The sequence below is a fragment of the Vipera ursinii genome, assembly GCF_947247035.1.
Source record: "Vipera ursinii genome assembly, chromosome: 1".
NCBI lineage: Eukaryota > Metazoa > Chordata > Lepidosauria > Squamata > Viperidae > Vipera > Vipera ursinii.
The window spans coordinates 174,723,763-174,742,540 of record NC_139512.1 but is presented as its reverse complement, the minus strand read 5'-3'; the positions used below and the strand labels follow the sequence as shown (position 1 = coordinate 174,742,540).

At 41.5% G+C, this 18,778-nt stretch overlaps 1 protein-coding gene across 5 annotated transcripts in view; it reads right to left on the bottom strand.

The window, feature by feature from the left end:
- The window catches only part of SPATS2L (spermatogenesis associated serine rich 2 like), a 60,436-nt gene that overhangs the window by 21,774 nt on the left and 19,884 nt on the right, over positions 1–18,778 (bottom strand). The window lies entirely within an intron of this gene.

Sequence of the window (18,778 nt, the reverse complement as noted above, 5' to 3'; positions counted from 1 at the left end):
TCTCCCAGATGTTCCCATGTAGAGACGTATTACTGATGTTAGCCTTATGAGGTAGACCAGAGAGGAAATATGAACAGATGAGCTAATTCTATACTATTGTAAGATAATTACATGAACATAATCTTACAAGTCTGAAAGTATATCCCTCCTTCTTTCCCCTTTATAGCCCAAGAATCTAGGGAAGGTCTTTTCTGAACTTCTTGGTCCACCCGTATTCTCATTGTGGGCTAAGCTGCCTTTTATCTGACCCCTTGGCTGTATCTCTACATCCTGTCTCTCACAGTCATTCCCACATTCCATTACAATTATATTTAGTCTCATTTCCTTCAGAGGTTGTAGCATTATTCAACCCCAGAGCCACCAGAAAGTGATCTGTCCATTAAGCTTCTGCATATTGGAGTAAGCACTAATAGGAATATTTGGCATTTGGGGTGGGATTAAATTATCTTAGTCCCACTTTTATCCCACATTTTACCCCAATCCATTTTTATAATAAGGAAATAACAAAGTCAAATCATCCTGAACCAAAGAAGTTTTTTTGAGTACCAAAACATAACAGAACTTTCTTCATTATAAAATTCCCAGCGATCCAAAATTTATTTACTTTAGCAATACTGTTTCATTTAAGGTGATTGCTCATTTATATTTAAAACTGAGCACAAAACAGGTATTACAATGAAAGATCTTAGCTCAAGATTTGCTTTTTCCTTTCAGATTCTGAATATTAAATATTAAGAATGTAGTATACCGGTATATGTGGAAAGTCTTTTAAGAAAAGGCTGAAAGTCAGCTTTTCTCTTTCTTTCTTTCTTTTTCTTTCTTTCTTTCTTTCTCTTTCTTTCTTTCTTTCTTTCTTTCTTTCTTTCTTTCTTTCTTCCTTCCTTCCTTTTTCTTTCCTTTTCTTTTCCCTCCCTCCCTCCCTCCCTCCCTCCCTCCCTCCCTCCCTCCCTGACACTGTATAAACTGTCTTGGGTGTAGGAAGAGGAAAGAAATAAAATACAGCTGCTTGCTGAAGTTCCTAACCTCCTGGGTTTGGTTTCGAAGCACACTCAACCTGGTAAGAGAAAAATGCTTTCTTATCTCTTACATGGGAGGAGGGGGGAGATAAGAGGCTGTAAACAGATAAATATTGTGTATTTATTCCAAGACTTGGCTCTCATCTTGCAAAGCAACAATATTTCTTTCAATAAAATAGCCATATATTGGAAAAAGCTAAACAAAAAAGCTTCACATAATTTCTCTCTCATGTATAAAAGAGCTTTTAACATATAAAAACATCTTATAGAAATTGCCAATGCAACACCAACAGGGTATGGAAATAAAATATAAAAAGATTTATATGTTAATTTAAAAATTGAGAAAAGAAGGGAAATGGCAAGCAATGCACATTTTAAAGAAAACCTATTGAAACATAAGAATGCCTATGCTTCTGTTCTTAGGTTTGTAAGCTATTTTGGGCACATGAGAAATGGATATGCAAATTTACTACTACTACTACTACCACTACTACTACTATTGCTAATAGTAGATAGTACCAATAGTGATAGGAGCCTTGGGTGTAATTCCAGAACATCTGGAACACCACCATCAACATTGACAAAATCACCACCATTCAAGTGCAAAAACCAGCTTTACTTGAAACAGCTTGCATCTTTTAACACTCTCAAACAACATAAATAATAAAATGTGAAAATTTCCCCAGTGATCTAAGCAAATAAATGACAAATCCATCAATAGCAATAGCAAATCCATCAATTCAATCATTCTTAAATCATCATTTTAGTTCCGCAAGACAAATCCATATTGTTCCATCTCATTATCCCTGGAGTGACACTCAAGGCTAAGCCACAGATTGGACCTCAAGTTAAGAAGATTAAAATGGGATGTGCAGTTTTTTGCACTGTTTGGCTCAGCCGTTCTGTCAGAAGCAAAGAGTTAAAAAGTACAGAGACTGATTTTTAAAAATACTGCCAATGCATATTGTTATCTTTTAAATCCGTAAATGTGCAAACAATCTAAAGCTTGCAGCAATAACGGGAACACTACAGTAGACTCTTTCCTCTGATGCTGCTGACACTGCAGGAATAGTTTACTTTTCCAATTGCTGGAGCACGAAAGAAGAAATGCAAAACAAACAGATGCAGCTACTACAGCTAGCTCAGGAATTTTGGGAGTTAAAAGTCCAAACATCTTCAAGCTGCCAAGGTTGAGAAGCACTACACCACACTAACCCAGGGCCTAGATAGAGGCGGGTTTTAAGGATTCATTTAAAAAAAAAGGGGGGGAGAGAACCATTTAACTCTCAGGTTTAGCTAGCAGTACAAAGAGCAGCAGGATGGACAGTGATATGCAAATTGGTTGTCTGAAGAGAAGCACTTCTTGTGGCACTACTGCATCCACCAGCTCATGATCTGGGGCCAGAGACATTTTGGAGAATTTCAATTGCAAGGGCTAAAGTCCAAGCACCTGTTGCTTGTCTTTAGAGAGTCAAGCCAACATTTGTTTAATTAAAAGGACACCAGACTACCATGCTGCCTTCTGCTGTCTGTTAACCATCCGGCACCATCGCTGAGGGTATCTCTTTGTTGCCAGGATTTTTTTCCTCTTTCAAACAGAAATGAAAAAACAAACATGGGAAATTCTACAAGCTGCCACTTTATGCATTTTCAGCTTGTCAGGCAGCTGAGTCACTCCAAAAGAATCCTTGCTGGGGCTGACAAGTGTTTGTCAAAATCCAAATTTGCCTTAGCTGTATTCAACCATTTTTTAAAGATTGAAAATCGATTCCCGTTTATGAATTCCCTGCCAGATTGTCAAGTGTTCTCTTCCTTTCCCCATCAGCTTCTTATTGCAATCAATACAGTGCTGTAATCTTCACCCATACATGCATTCATTTTTATTTATTTATTTATTTATTTATTTATTTATTTTATTACATTTATATACCGCCGGTGGCACCCTGAGAAGACCCTCCCTGTGGGAGCGCACTGGACGAAGGGAACTTGATGCCGGCAGCAGGTGTTCCCTCAGATATCCCGGACCCAAGCCATTTAGGTCATCACCAGCACCTTGAATCTCACCCGGAGGGCAACCGGGAGCCAATGCAGCTTGCGGAGTAGAGGTGTTACATGGGAGTATCGGGAAACCCCCATCACAACTCGCGCGGCCGCATTCTGCACCAGCTGCAGCCTCCGAGTGGTCCTCAAGGGCAGCCCCATGTAGAGAGCGTTGCAGTAGTCTAAACGGGAGGTCACGAGCGCATGAGTGACTGTGCGTAGGGCATCTCGGTCCAGATAGGGTTGCAACTGGCACACCAGGTGAACCTGGGCAAAAGCCCCCCTGGTCACGGCTCCTATATGGTCTTCAAAATTGAGTCGTGAATCCAGGAGGATGCCCAAGTTGCGAGCCCTATCAACGGGGGGTAACACCTCACCCCCCCATCGTTAGAGATGGAATAGTCTGGTTGACCCGAGATGCCGATATGCACAGCCACTCAGTCTTGGCGGGATTGAGACGAAGCCTGTTTCTCCCCATCCAGACCTGGACCACCTCCAGGCAATGGGACATCACGGCGAGGGCATCGCTGGGTTGGTTTGGGGTGGAAAGAAAAAGTTGGGTATCATCAGCGTACTGATGATACGCCACCCCAAAGCCACGAATGATCTCACCCAGCGGCTTCATATAGATGTTGAACAGGAGGGGCGAGAGAACCGACCCCTGAGGAACTCCACAAATGAGAGGCCTCGGGGCGGATCTCTGCCCTCCCGTCAACACCGACTGCGAACGGCCCAGGAGATAGGAGGAGAACCACCGTAAAACGGTGCCTCCCACTCCCAACCCCCTGAGATGCCGCAGTAGGATACCATGGTATCAAAAGCCGCTGAGAGATCTAATAGGACCAGGACAGAGGAGCAACCCCTGTCCCGAGCCCTCCAGAGATCATTCACCAGCGCGACCAATGCCGTCTCCGTGCTGTATCCGGGCCTGAAACCCGATTCCTCTATGCATCCATACACATAGGCAAAATATAATATTTATCTACTAAAACATCAACTGAAGACAATTCACTGACCAATAGCATCTCAATGTGTAAGTGTAAATTATAACTTTGTCAGGATGCTTGTCTTACACAGGACACCCTAACCTTCCACCAGATACAGACAGCCCCTATCCTTCTGACCTTCTGGAAGGTGTGAAAACCTAGGCCTGTTAATAAAATGGATTAATTCTTTCAGGATGCTCAACTTTTAGCCCTTTGTAAATTTGGTTTGTTTTCATCTTGCTTGCCACCCACAGTTCCTCTGGTAGATTGTTGAATGACTGATGGTGCTGTTCCAGAAGTTGGTGTGGATTGTGAGAATTGTAGCTGCTTCCAAAATGGCACCCGCTTCCAGGATGGCACCATGCAACTTCTTTATAGGAAGACTGCACAGATCAGCTGGTTTCTCTGGGCTGGGAAAACGATCTTTGAAAAAATAAGTAAATGAGGTGTGTTGGGGGAGAGGAAGCCCAACGGTGTGGGACCCAGCAGGGCAGGAAGCAGGCCAAGGCCTAGAATACACAACCAGGTGAAAAGTAGGCCTAAGGACCCAGTGAGATGGAATGGGGATGGGGACAGGCAGACAGGCAGGTTGTATTGCCAAGCACTCAAAATTTAACTGAAGTGATCACAAATATTAGTACAGTATAGCATAATTTAAAAATGTTTTTAATACTGCATAAATATATTTATTCTTTAATCTCAGAGGTCCTGACTTTAATATTTCTTTTTTCCTTTGTATATACTTAACAACATACTTCTCATTACTTGCTGGGCTCTTGCTAAACACTAGACCCTAGTGTTTAATTTGTATTGTCATTTCATCAGAAACTACAATAGCTTACATAGGCATTCACACATTTACACACAAATGTACATAAACAAATAATGAAAAGCATTTGTTGTTGTTGTTGTTAGTTGCGAAGTCGTGTCCGACCCATCGCGACCCTATGGACAATGTTCCTCCAGGCTTTCCTGTCCTCTACCATCTTCTGGAGTCCATTTAAGCTCACGCCTACTGCTTCAGTGACTCCATCCATCCACCTCATTCTCTGTCGTCCCCTTCTTCTATTGCCCTCGATCTTCCCCAGCATTAGGCTCTTCTCCAGGGAGTCCTTCCTTCTCATTAGGTGGCCAAAGTATTTGAGTTTTAGCTTCAGGATCTGGCCTTCTAAAGAGCAGTCAGGGTTGATCTCCTCTAGGACTGACCGGTTTGATCGCCTTGCAGTCCAAGGGACTCGCAGGAGTCTTCTCCAGCACCAGAGTTCAAAGGACTCAATTCTTTTGCGCTCAGCCTTTCTTATGGTCCAACTTTCACTGCCATACATTGCAACTGGGAAGACCATAGCCTTGACTATACGCACTTTTGTTGACAGGGTGATGTCTCTGCTTTTTAGTGTGCTGTCTAGATTTGCCATGGCTTTCCTACCCAGGAGCAAGCGTCATGAAAAGCATACAAATAAAATATTTTTTTCCATTTTGGCACAGTATTTTGCTCTAGCAAAAGTAATAATCAACTTCACCTTGCACTAGTTCATTTTCCCCCCATCTTGTATTGTTAGTGATAGTCATTTATAGTTTCCATATTTCCAGTGTTTCAGTTCTCAATAATGAAAAGTTGTGTCTACCAATACAATCTTTTTTTTAATAATCCATGTGTAAATGGATTTGGAACACTGCCATGCCAGTATATTTGTTAAGCCTGCCAAAGAGCATTTGCAATGAAAAACATCATTACAAAGAATCACAGGTGATCTTTGTTTGTGGCATTTTTACAGCATAATTAAAATTTATCTGGCTTATTTAATCACTGAAGGAAATGATATGATGGCAAATATGCAGGGAAGATAAAGTTGGATGTGGTTTATCAAAACACGATTAAGACAGTGAGACTGGAGACACATGTGATTTCAATCCACAGAAACATTTTGAAAGACATGAATAATTTTAAAAGAGAGAGGATTATAATTTTAATTGCAAATTTAGTATTACAAGACAAAGTATGTAATAGAAGCAAATCATATTTAGAATTTGTGAAATAAATACAGTATACATCTTGCTTATGAATATTTCTAACAAATATCCCTCTGGGTTTTTATTCATTTTATTATTTTTTAAAAAATATTTAAAGTGCTATTCAATAGTTTATTGACTTTATTCAAAACTGATGAGGGTAGAAAGCAAAGAAAGAAGCTTGAATCTTATTTGCATATATAATTTATTCAAGCCAAAGGTTTCCATTGGATGGCTATTCATTCTCTAGTAAGATTCACACATCATACTAAACCATATTTAACTACATCTTATTGAAGGAACCACTGTTTCCCAACATATTTATTTTCTTCAATGAGCTTCGGATGGCCCTGAGCTTCGGATGGCCCAAGATCTCCAGTCCTTTCGCCGCAGCCTCAAAACACTCCTTTTCCACCTGGCTGACCTGGACTGACAGGGATTTTAATTATGTTTACAATTTTTAACTCTAATCTTTAATTTATTTTATTTTTTAATTTTAATTTATTGTACAGAGACCTTTAATTTTGTTGTTGTTAGCCGCCCTGAGTCCTTCGGGAGATAGGGCGGGATATTAATTATCCCATTAATAAATAAATAAATAAATGACACTATGTCTTAATATGAGGTGTGAATCAGGTTTTTTTCAACAATTTCTGTCCTATCCAGAAACCTTGCTTAATTACATAATCATGCCAGATACAACAGTTGAAAAACAGATACTTTAAAATCTGTCTATCCAGTACATAGCTCACATGTGTTTTTATACACATGTATAAATGGATAATATATTATCATCATCATTATACACACACACATACAAATTCCATTAACAGCAATAGACATGTTTTCCTCTAAGTTATATAAATACTGCTCTAAAATAATTTTGGCTTTAGGAACTAACTAAACCCTTCCCAAATGTTTTGCTTGATCTAATTTATTTTCTATTGAACAGCTGGCATATTTCTGTCTTCCCTAAAACTTGAAAACATAGGTGCCAAATGCAACTATTTTCTCTATCACAAGCATATATGAAAAATGAAAGCACTACAGCAAAGAGCATTCACTTTGCACCTCATTAAAAGGCAACGGGTGCCATGGTGGAACTAATACGGTAGATAAACTAAGTCAACAAAGAAAATGCAGAGAGAGAAAGAGGGAGCGGGGTACATGTAAAACACTTACCCAAACTGGTTGCTTGGTAGCAGTTAATAGGTAAATGAAATCTGATGTGTGTTCATGACTGCATTTGGCTGAGTCCCAAAGAATGCTTGCAAAAAAAATGATCATGACAAGACATTTTTGTATTGCTGTGAATCAAGCAAAACCAATCCTTGGACACAAGGCATCCCATCTAGACGTCTGTTAGAGGATTCAAAGCATTCTTCACTTAGTTCTAAATGTTTTGCAAGTGGACAAAGGAAAGCAGGACTTGTTGGTTTTAGACCTACAAATCATTCTAGCTGGTGTCCAAAAACAAGGTAACTTAGTTAAAAACAGTTTTCTTTACAAGCCTTTTAAAATCTTTGTTGCCTTAACCCTGTTTAGTAATTTTTAACCCTACCTGTCTTATTTTTGCTATCAATTTTTTACTGGTAGGTTTAATTAGATCTTTACAAAACTGATGTTTTATTTGCTTCATATTTTACTTTGCAATTTAATTTTATAGCTGCATTGTAAGCATGTGTTGGAAATCAGTAAGCATTATGCTGTTTTTTTAAAAAAAATAACAAGATTATGCCTTAAGTGAAACATTTCCTTTTCTAGGGAACCATTACATTTGAAAATCAAGAATTCAGTGCATTAATATTCTACTAAATAAATTACCAGAATGATAAGACAGAGCTAATTACACAAATGTTTATTTACATAACGTACTATGTCATGAATGCTAATTTCTATCTGTCTGTCTGTCTATCTACCTCTCTCCCTCCCCCTCTCATAAAATCTTAACAGCTTTATAATAGCTGAGTAATCTTTAATTGTGAATTGACTTCTAAAATCTTACAGAATTTGCACCTATCCTACTGGAGCAGGGACACATTTCACAATATGACATAATAGATAAAAAAATGTCATGAAACCCACCACTGCTATTTTCTGACACTGCACTGGTTATAGGATGTCATTGCCCAGTCAGCAATGTCAGGCCATATTAACTGCTGCATCACTATCCTTCCTTTCTTTGCCACACATAAAGCCTGGAACCCTGCAAATTCCCAAACTGTTTGACTTTCCAAGATTTGTGGCAAAAAGAACGGCGTACATTTTTTTCCCACCATGACAATCAGAATATTTTAAAGCTATTTTTTGAGTAATTACAGTTATGAAAAATCATGTAGTATATTCAAAAGCATTTCACTTCTGTAAGTAGAAGAAAGTGGATGTTTGGTTCGAATTGACGAGGACTCAGAGTGGTTAACACTGAACGAGTTTATTGAATACACAAAATCAACTGTCAAATGTCAAATGTTGCAACCCTTTTATAGAGAAAGCGTTTGAACTGTAACCAATACAAACAGTCTGTTTTCCCGCTCCTTGGTTGTGGCGTCCAATGATTGCACCTTATTTTCCCGCTTTAAACCTTGCAAAGCTGCACAGTGTTTGCAATATCTTTCATGGCTTATTGCTAACTATTTACATACACAACACCCCTTACCCCCCAGTTGGTGTCATTTCTTTACAAAATCCATTAGGTATTTTGGTGGCCTATGTATTCTAGAAGGGTATCTGTTACTTTGGCTGCTAGGGACCCTTCTTCCTGGTTGACTGCTTGGCTGCTGGTTACTACTAGACCTGGGCTCAGGGTTTCTGGCTTCAGATGTACTGCCTTGTGTATTAGGTTGTGTTTGGGATTCAGTTGTCACTGGCCTACTTCGCAGGGGTATTTCCCAATCAATTGGACTGAATTGTTGTTGATGGGCATCAGGAAATATGTCATCTTGCCCAACCACTACACCACTTTCTGGCCTAATGTTATCTGTACTGTTTGCCCTAACTGAGCTTTGGTCCCCCTCAGCTGGCACACACCCACTAGATCTTTTCCTCAGCTGGTCTATGTGTCTTTTACAGACCCTATTCCCTTCCCCCTCAATGATGTATGATAGGGGACCTAAGATTTCAGTTACCACCCCAGGAATCCATTTATCCCCTTGGGCGTAGTTCCTGGCCCAAATCAAGTCCCCCACTTCAAATGTTCTGTTAGGAATGTCTAATTCAATGTTTGGTTGGAGTCTGTCAGGGTGTAGTCTGTCCAACTTGGTCAAGATTTTTCTTCCCCACCTCATTTCAGCTGGACTTTTCCCTGTAGCCGAACAAGGGGTTGTGTGTTGAGCCAACAAGAACTCAGCTAGTCTCTGATGCCAGTCACCTCGAATGATTCTTTTAAGCGCGTCCTTCGTGGTCCTCACGTTCCTTTCAGCCAATCCGTTGGTGGAGGGGTGGAAGGGTGCAGAAGTCTTATGCTTAATCGAGTTGGCCTTGAGGAAATCCTGAAATTCAATAGATGTGAATTGTGGCCCGTTATCAGACACTATTAAATCCGGCAACCCATGAGTGGCAAAGAGGCCCCTTAATGCCTGTATTGTTCTGCCTGCCGTTACTGAACTGACCGGTACTACTTCTAGCCATCTAGAGTAGCTGTCGACCACTACAAGGAACGTTAACCCCTGGAAAGGTCCAGCGAAGTCAATATGAATCCTGGACCAAGGATTCCTAGCTAGCTCCCATTTATGTGTGCGGATGTGTTGTTGTTCAGGCCTGGAACGTTGGCACAGATGGCAATTGGCAACGCATTCCTCAATGTCTTGGTCCAATCCTGGCCACCACAAGTGACTCCTAGCCAGGGCCTTCATCCTTACTATTCCGGGGTGTCCCTCATGCAATTCAAATAGAATAGCTGATTTGTGGATTCCTGGAATTACTACACGAGTTCCCCAAAGTAAGCAACCCATATGAACTGATAGTTCATCCTTCCTTCGGAAAAATGGACTGTATTTTACGTCCGGGTTGGCGTTGGGCCAACCGCTCATGACCCAGGCCATTACTCTCCTTAAGATGAGGTCCTTATTGGTTGCCTCAGCTATGTCTTTAGCAGTTAGGGGCAGATCAGGAATATCTTGTAGGGACATTACTTGTCCCACTGGGGCAGGGTCCTCCTCTGTTGTGCTAAGGGGCAATCTGCTAAGAGCGTCTGCATGACCCATGTCCTTACCTGGTCGGTATTGGAGGGAAAATGAATATGCTGAGAGGAAAATGGACCATCTCAGCATCCTGGGAGACATAATTTGGGGAGTCTGTTTATCTGTGGTAAACAGTCCCAGCAGGGGTTTGTGGTCTGTCAGTATTGTAAAGTTCCTGCCATACAGGTAGTCGTGGAACTTTTTAACTCCTGCCACTATGGCTAAAGCTTCCCGGTCAATTTGAGCATAGTTCCGCTCTGCCTTGGTTAGTGTGCGGGAGTAGTAAGCAATGGGTCTTTGCATTCCCTGGGTGTCTAAATGGCTGATTACTGCCCCAACGCCATAAGGCGAAGCATCGCACGCCAGGTAGATTGGTCTGTTTTCTATAAAGTGGGTTACAGTTGAGCTACTGGAAAGGATATCTTTTAAGGTCTGGAAACTCGCTTTGTGCTTGTCTTGCCAATGCCAAGGGGTCTTCTTATCTAAAAGCCTGTGCAGTGGTTCTGCAATGGCAGCCTTATGTGGCACAAAAGTGTGATAAAAATTTACCAAGCCTAGGAAGGCCTGTAGCTCAGCCTTGTTCCTTGGTTCAGGCGCCCCTTTTATTGCTTTAATTTTTTCAGGGGTAGGGTGGACTCCGCTTTTGTCAATCCTGAACCCCAAAAAATCAGTGGACTTAACCCCTATGCTACATTTTTCCTTTTTTAATTTTAATCCAGCCTTTCTAAATCTACCCAGTACCTGTTCCAGTCGCTCTACTAACATTCCTTCATCTTTTCCAGCTATTAGGACATCATCAAAGTAAGGGCATACTCCAGGTATGCCCTTTAAGGTCCTCTCCATCACTTCTTGGAAGATGCCTGGAGCAGCTGCAATTCCAAATTGCAGTCTGTGGATTCGGAACGCCCCCTTGTGGGTAACAATTGTCTGTGCCTCTGCAGCCTCTTTGGAAACAGTCAACTGTAAGTACGCATGCGCCAAGTCGAGCTTGGCGAAGATGGCGGCGTCCTGGATCGTGGCGAGGACCTGCTTCACCGTCGGGACCGGGTAAGCATGCTTTTTCATTCCAATGTTGAGGGTCGCTTTATAGTCGGCGCAGATCCTCACATCCCCATTGGGTTTGAGGGGTGTGACGATCGGCGTCTCCCACAAACCGCCCTCAACGGGTTCTAAAACTCCGAGGCCTACAAGCCGGTCGAGCTCGGCCTCGATTTTTTCTTTTAAGGCAAAAGGTACCCTCCGGGCCTTTAGCCTGATTGGGTTTACTGAGGGGTCTAGGTTAAAATTAATGGGGGGCCCTTTGTACTTGCCTAGAGATCCATCGAATACGTCTGCAAATTCTTTGCAGACGGATTCGAGGGTCTTATTTCTGATCACTGAATTTATTCCCCCTATCCAAATTCCCAGGGCAGGAAACCAATTAAGCCCTATTAAGCTGGTCCTATTCCCCTCCGTAACTATCACATCTAAGACCCCCTTAAACCCCTTAAAGTTTACTCTAAGGCTGGTCTTTCCTTTTACGATTATTGGACTTTTTTGGAAGTCCATTAATTGAATATTTGTTGGACTAAGTGGAATTCTTTTTCCACTTAGTTGTTCGATTTTCTCAAGGGTTTCAGTGGAAATTATCGACACTGAAGCCCCTGAGTCGATTTCCATTCTGCAAGGGACCCCTTGCAGAAGGACTGTAATTTTTAATTTTCCGTCCGGAAAATTGTGCCCCCTTCCCCGCCTTCTCCGATTGACTCGGGCCACCTCCCTTAGGGTTGGAAATTTCACCCGGGATCTAGGGGTCTCCTTGCCACTAGCATTGGGGGTTACCTTACCCTCTGGCCACACATCGACTTCGTTCAGACGGGAGTCCCTGACGCGGTTTCTGCAGATGGCCTGGATGTGGCCGGTCTTGCCACAAGCCCTGCACTTGGCGGTGCGGAATCGGCAGGAAGCGCGGGGATGGTTGCCGCCACAGCTGCCACATCGGTTCTGGGTGTCGTTGTCGTGCGGTCTGGTTGCGGTGTCCCGCCACGGTCGTTGTGCCCCGGTCGGTGGTCTTTGCGGTGTTGCGGTTTGTTGCCGGCGGCCCGGTTCCGGCCCCTCGCTTCTGAGTTGTCTTGGTGCCATCTTCCCGAATCGCCTGGAGACTTCGGCGATCTCTTCCTCCCACTGCTGGTCCACCTCCCCGCAGTCCACATAGCTCTCTTGGTTAATCTCAGGTGCTGCCGCCATGCTACTGCGGGGGGGGGGTCGCGATACCCGGTTGACTCATACGTTAGGAGTTCGTCGAGCACTTCCTGTAAATCGCCGGTAGGTTTGGCGATTATTCTATTTTGTAATTGTTCATCACGTAAGCCCAGCACGACTCTGTCCCGAATTCTAATTTCTAAATTATCGTATTTGCAACGTACTGCGGCTTCCCTGACGGCAGCGACGAATTTTTGTATGGACTCCCCCGGTCTCTGATTTCTCTTCTCGAAGATGCGCCGCCAAAAGAGTTCGGACCTTCGGGGAGTAAAGTGAATCTTTAGTTTTGCGAGGAGGTCGGCGTAGGGCACGCTGGAGACTGGTTGTGGCTGGCACAGCCCGACAGCAACTCTGTAGACCGGTGTGCCGCAAATTGTCAAAAGTGCCGCCGCTTTTTTCCGGTCGTCAGTGATTCCGTTCACTAACAGGAATCCTTCAACTTGACCGATGTATTCTTCCCAATCTTCGGGGAAGTTAGGGTCAAATTCCTTCAGTGACCCGATTTGCGCCATTCGGAGAATTTTTTTCCTATTCTGCCGCGGCCGCTCGGTTGACTGTGACTCGCTCGGAATTTGCCGCCTTCACGACAATTCTTCCTAATCTCTGGTCTTCTGTCAATCCCACCCTCGTCGCCAGTTGTTTGGTTCGAATTGACGAGGACTCAGAGTGGTTAACACTGAACGAGTTTATTGAATACACAAAATCAACTGTCAAATGTCAAATGTTGCAACCCTTTTATAGAGAAAGCGTTTGAACTGTAACCAATACAAACAGTCTGTTTTCCCGCTCCTTGGTTGTGGCGTCCAATGATTGCACCTTATTTTCCCGCTTTAAACCTTGCAAAGCTGCACAGTGTTTGCAATATCTTTCATGGCTTATTGCTAACTATTTACATACACAACAGTGGACCTCAAAAGGACAATGAGTTATTTTTATGAGATCCAGCTGCCTTTTTAGATACGTAAGCCTACAAGTTGAAAGCGGTGGGCCACTGGAAAACGTGTGGAAGTCATGACCCATGTGTGGAGGCTGTCAGGGTTTAGATGGAGAAAAACAGGTTCAGACTCAAGCCAAATAAAGTGGAATGGCTGTTCATGAGTCTGAATGATTCCAAGACTCCTCCAGGAACAGAAGGCTCACCATCTGGGAGTCCTCCTGGAATCATGATTCCTGCTCAAGAGCAGTAGAGACTGTGGCCAGAAGAGCTTTTGCACATCTTCAGCTGCTATTCCCTTCCTGGAATAGGAAGAAGTGAAGATAGTCATATTGTTTGTCTCTCAATTGCATGACCATAATTCACTTTATATAAGGCTGTTGTTGAATACCACCGAGAAACTGCAGCTAGTTCAGAATGTAGAAGCATGCATATTTAATTGTGAATGGTAGAATTGCCATGCTGCATGAGCTGCACTGGTTATCAGTAGGTTTCCGAGTACAATTCTAGGTGATGATCACTATAAAGTCCTACATAGCTTGAGATGTTGGTATTTTGGGCATTGCTTTTACCAGATAGTTTATGCCTGTCCTACACAGATGATCAGAGAATATCTGCTAAGACCCATCTGTGACACAATATACACATATACACACATTTCTAGTTATTATTTCAATTATTTTATCCTGATTTTTACCCTTTTTAATATATAAATTATGTATTGTAAGCTGCTTAGTGTCCAGTTGCTTTCAGGTTAGATATACTGAATAAACAAATAAATGAAATTTCAGACAAAATTCAATTTTTGATTCAAAATAAGAATCGTCAATATTTCTCAACAGTAACTCAAGTATCTATTATACAGTTTCTGTCCTGTTTGGACACAATAAAGATTAAAGTATTTTTTTACATAAGAGTGAGAAAGAATGGATTACATTATTTGTTCTTATAGTAAGGAAAATCCTCTGTGAAATCACAACTTTAAATCACTCTATATTTTCCACTTGCAATTAATAAGAAATAACAAGTTTTCTGGTAAATAACTTTAAACTGTGAAAAATAATAATAAACCATTTTGACCAAAGCAACTTACATGCATGTTTTTCATTTTCCTCAAAAGTTGTAAGAATAAACAAACATTTTTTTATTAGCTAAAGAGGTGGGCAGCCTACAATCTCACTTGATAAATCACATTACATATGTTTAAGAATAATCTGGATTAACAGTTTTATTGTTTCCTGTGTACACCACATCCCAAACACTGCAAACCATTTTCTGAGGTGTATAATTTATTTCCAAAAAAATGCTGAACCCCTCCTAGAACAAGATTTGCACACTCTTCCCTATAACATGCCTTCTTCAGAGATTAGCTTCAGATTTCAGCTACAATTATTGACTTAAACTGCCAAGCCAGGGAAAGGGTGTACTGACAAGCTTGCAACTTTTCTTCTTTGTTTTGGAGGGGTCATCAAACTCGGGGTCATCTTCTTTTTCAGGAAATATAGTACTAACCACACAGTGAATAAAAGGAACGAGTTCTGGAAAATAAAATTCCAATATCTGAACCTCTGTTAAATGACAAGAAGACACCACATTTTATTTATGTTGTAGTTCATTCATAAGTAGAAATATAGCATGACTGATATTTATATTTATTTAATTTAACATGCTAGCTGTCTAGTATAATCTAATTTGAGGAATATATTGCAGTGCGGAATATAAAATATATACAATTTGCCTATATGTGCATGTGAATTTGCATAAGCAGCATAGATGGCATGATTCTATATTGTACAGTACAGAATTGACACTGAAAAATTTGAGAGAATTGATGATGGATATGGAAAATAAAGCTCTGCATTACTGTACAATGCAGAGCTTTATTCTCCATATTCATCATCAATTCTCTCAAATTTTTCAGTGTCAATCAGGAGGAATGACGTTAATGCTATTTAATAAAGTAGTGAAAAGGTACAATGTAAATACTATAATTGATAAGGTGATTCATGTAGAGCAGGCATGTCAAACTCACGACGTCACATGACGTCGCGCGACGTATTGGAACTTTTTCCCATTGCTGAAAATGGGAGGGGCACGGTTTCTCCGTGACGCTCCGGCCTGCGGGCCGGCAGTTTGACACCCCTGATGTAGAGGAACTTGGACAGAACTCAATCACAATCTGGGTCTAAATGCAGTAGCAGAAAGCATCTATTAGAAATTGAAAGCTAGCATGTATTTTCAAATATGTCATTTTACTAAATGACATGTATCACAAGGGCTATTTTAAGGTTGTTTATATTGCACAAAGAACAACCCACAAAATTATAGGCATTGCAGTGCAAAGTATCATGTGGACACAGCAGTGGTTTTCCACTAAAATGTTTTGCATTAAAACCTCAGATTGGATATATGCGGTCTACCTCTAACATTTGAAGGATTTTTAAAAAATAGCTTAAATGTTCTCAGTTTTACATTGATTTTTAAATGGTATGTTGGACAGCAGATTTCAAATCACCAACAATATTTACAGTCTGTTGTAAAATATTTTAAAAAATGTGTGACAGATGACTTGCGATTTTTCTCTTGCTCCATCTTTTTATATATTGTTTCTGAAGCTTCATAGCAACTAGTTCTATGGAGCTGCCGATATTTTGAACTAAACAACGTATTTATTATTCCATGCTTACTATCAAATAGCTGTTTTGTGAAATTAGCTGGGGTAATAAAAGTCAAGATGGTGAGCACAGCCATCTGATCAAAGTTCCACCTTTTTAAATTTGTGTTTATTGACTTATCTGATACCACTGGAAATTACTGACATGAAATTTATGCGTTTGTGGGTATGTTTGTGTATCTTTTTTACTGGAGTCACAAATTAGAGGAAAAATGTGATGCCAATAAAAAAAGAACGGACAATGTTTTTTCCATGTTTGTCTATAGTTTCTTTTTCTGTATAATTTTATGACATGACTTACCTTTTTAAACGATTTCCCACCATCCTCTCCACTATCTAGCAAGCTCTCTTCTGGCTTGTTCTACCTTCTTTCATACCATAAATTGGTTGCAAAAACCCATACAATCCCCAGATAGCAGCAATTCTGCTGGCCCTACTTCATCTGCTATTTTGTGGGATGGAACTTGAAGGCACTATGATGGCACACAGGTGGGAGGCTGACGTAGCTAGCCTTCAAACAGTCTGTGGTGAGGTAGAATGATTTGGGTGGAAAGAAAATGCAGGAGGCAAAATGAATGGCTGAACCTTGAAGAAAGCTTCCAAAGAGTCTTTGACCTTTTGTCTTGGTGGGTTCAGGTGAAAATTTCAAAAAATTACTATCAATACAACTCATGCTGATCCCAAATTCCTATGTACTGTATGTGCACAAATGATGAGAGAGAAAGAAGATAAAACCATTTATCTGTCAGACAAAATAATAAATAAGTAAATTGGCATTGTCAATAGGTTGTAATTTCTTAGAATATTCAAATGGACATCCTAATCAGAGGGGTTTCATAAACTAGTCTAAATTTGATGACAAATCAGCAATGAAGTAGCTGCATTCAAAGGAATGCTTCAACTTCAATGAAGACCAGTATAAGACCTTAAACGTTGTAATAAACTTGCTTATTTGCTTATTTATGTCATTTTTTTCCTCTTTCCCATGTAAGAACAATGAAATATAAAGTAAAACATGAAACTTTAATGAAGTGTATATATAACAGAAAAATAAAGTGCAGCAATCTCAGTTTTAAAATAGTATTTGAGGCTACATGACTTATTAAAAATGTTGATTTAAAAAAAGGTATTTGCCTATTGCTGAAAACACAAACAAAATGTCACCTGGTAATTTCTTTGAAAAAGAGGGCAGCAGTGAAGGTGCTAGAAAGACTCGAAAGATCCAGGTTTGAAGCCATATTCAGCCACAGAAACTCTCAGGGTGACATTCAATTTCTCTGTTTCAAACCACAGGGTGGTTTATGGGGAAAAATGAAAAGAGGGCCTCTGTCGCCTAGAATGGGTCCCCAACTTGTGGGCCTCAGGCTGCAGGATAGCCCGGCCAGTGCGCACACATGTGCGCACACTCACCCCCACTTGCACTAGTGCCACGCGGCAAAAATGGGGCGCTGCATGGCAAAAATGGAGCTCTGCTAGCGCCCATGTGGCAAAAATGGGGCAATGCTAGCAAGTGTCATGCAGGCATTAGCACCGGCCATTTGTGTTGCTGTGCATGCGGCTCCATTTGTGTGTTTGTGCGCATGCATAAAATGCTTCCCCCTCCCTTTCCCTCGAGTCTGCCAACCAAGAAAGATTGGAGACCTCTGGCCTAGAACTCCTAGAATGAAAGGCAGGATAAGCATCTTAAAAATAAATCCCATCTCAGCCCCATTTTATTCATATTAAATCCTATCTGGCTTACTTCACTGGTCTTCCCATTGCAACACTCCATCTCTTCAAAAATGAAGATGCTTACTACTGTTGTAAGTAAATGGCCACCCATTCACGGTCTTCATGGACCACAAGCCACTTCTGGGTTTGTTCACAATGAACAAACAAACCCCTCAGATCCTCTCCCCATGGATGCTGAGGTGGTCTATCTTTCTCTCAGCCTATAGTTACAGTCTAATTCACAAACTGGGCAGGGAAATGGGCCACGTGAACACCCTCAGCAGACTGCCCTTGCCACACTCAGAGCACCGGCTGCACGCATCCTGGCAATCCAGGACTTGCCAGAGTCTCCCCTTCACAGAAGGGATGTGGCTGCTGAGACAGCCTGTAACAAAATGCTAAGTTGTGTTTTGAACTGGGTGCTCAGGGGATGCTGGAAGCTAGTCTGGGGGCAGACTTTCACAGCTTTAGTAGAAGGAAGGATGAGCTGTCAGCTTCTTTGGGGAAGTTGGGTCATAGTCCCAAACTCCTTGAGGACTAGGGTCTTAGAATCTCTGCATGAGGGACATCCTGGGATAATCAGGATGAAGGCACTCAAGAGAAGCTACCTGTGGTGCCCAGGGTTGGATAAAGATATTAAGGTCCAAGTACAAAGTTGCCACATTTGCCAGCAATCCAGACCCGAAATGCCTCAAGCCCCAGTTCATCGCTGGGAAACCACTCAAGCCCCATGGTCTAGAATCCACATAGACTTTGTGGGACCATTCCAAGGACAACTGTTCCTCATTGTCATGGACAGTCACTCTAAGTGGTTAGAGGTCGCACCTGTCCCAACTATGACTACTGCCAGGACCATCCAGGAACTGTGCAGAATCTTTGCCACACACGGGTTACGCAACATAATAGTATCTGACAACAGGGCTCAATTTACCACTGTGGAATTTCAGTCCTTTTTGAGGGCTAACACGATCAGGCATGCCACTTCAGCC